Source organism: Orycteropus afer, unplaced genomic scaffold, assembly GCF_000298275.1.
Source record: "Orycteropus afer afer isolate SDZICR_OR568_19922 unplaced genomic scaffold, OryAfe1.0 scaffold01009, whole genome shotgun sequence".
Classification (NCBI taxonomy): Eukaryota; Metazoa; Chordata; class Mammalia; order Tubulidentata; family Orycteropodidae; genus Orycteropus; species Orycteropus afer.
Window position 1 is genome coordinate 45,054 of NW_006922596.1, and position 1,175 is coordinate 46,228.

A 1,175-nucleotide genomic window follows, 5' to 3' on the forward strand; every position below is an offset into this window, starting at 1 on the left:
ATTCAATATTGCAACTCAAGGCTTAAATTTTTTCCTCAGTTCTTTCAGCTTGAGAAATGCTGATGGTTTCCTTGTTCCAAATATTGTTTTGTGCTGAGTTCAATCTATCATCAAGTTTCTTTCTCTTTTCTTTATTATTGTTGGTTTTGTGCTAAGTCCTTGTGATTTTCCTCTTTCTTCTTTTGATTAGAAGGCTTATTAATTTTCTTTGTGGTTACCCTGTAGTAAATTCTTATCTCCCTAAGTTTGGAACAACCTGTTGTTCCTCTCTTTACTTTCCTGCATCATTCAATATTTTACGCATAGAATCATTCAATATTGCAACTCAAGGCTTAATTTTTTTCCTCAGTTTTTTCAGCCTGAGAAATGCTGAGCATGTTCTTACGTTTTGGTTTTCTAACTCCCAAGTCTTCGCACATTTCATTACAGTAATTGGCTCTGTCTTCTGGAGGTGCTCTTTGAAATCTTCTGTTCAGCTGTTTTATCTTGTCATTTCTTCCATTTGCTTTAGCTACTCTCTGTTCAAGGGCAAGTGTCAGAGTTTCATCTGTCATCCACTTTAGTGTTTTCTTCTTTTCTCATCTTTTTAATGACCTCTTGCTTTCTTCATGGATGATCTTGATGTCACCCCACAATTCTTCTGGTTTTTGGTCACTGGTGTTCAATGAATCAAATATATTCTTTAGATGGTCTCTAAATTCAGGAGGGATATATTCAAGGTCATATTTTGGCTCTCGTGGATTTGTTTTAATTGTCTACAACTGCAAGTTGAACTTGCATATGAGCAGTTGATGGTCTGTTCCACAATCAACTCCTGGTCTTGTTTTGTCTGAAGATACTGAGCTTTTCTATTGCCTCTTGCCACAGATGTTATTGTTGTTTTGTTGTTAGGTGCTGTCAAGTCATCTTCAACTCATAGTGATGCTATACACAGCACAATGAAACACTGCCACAGATATAGTCTATCTGATTCCTGTGTATTCCATCTGGCGAAGTCCATGTTTGTGTTGTTGAGAAAATGTATTAGCAGTGAATAAGTCATTGGTCTTGCAAAATTCTATCATGTGATCTCCAGTGTTATTTCTGTCACAAAGGCCAAATTTTCCAACTACCAGTGATTCTTCTTTGTTTCCAACTTTTGCATTCCAGTTACCAGTGATAATTAACACATTTCG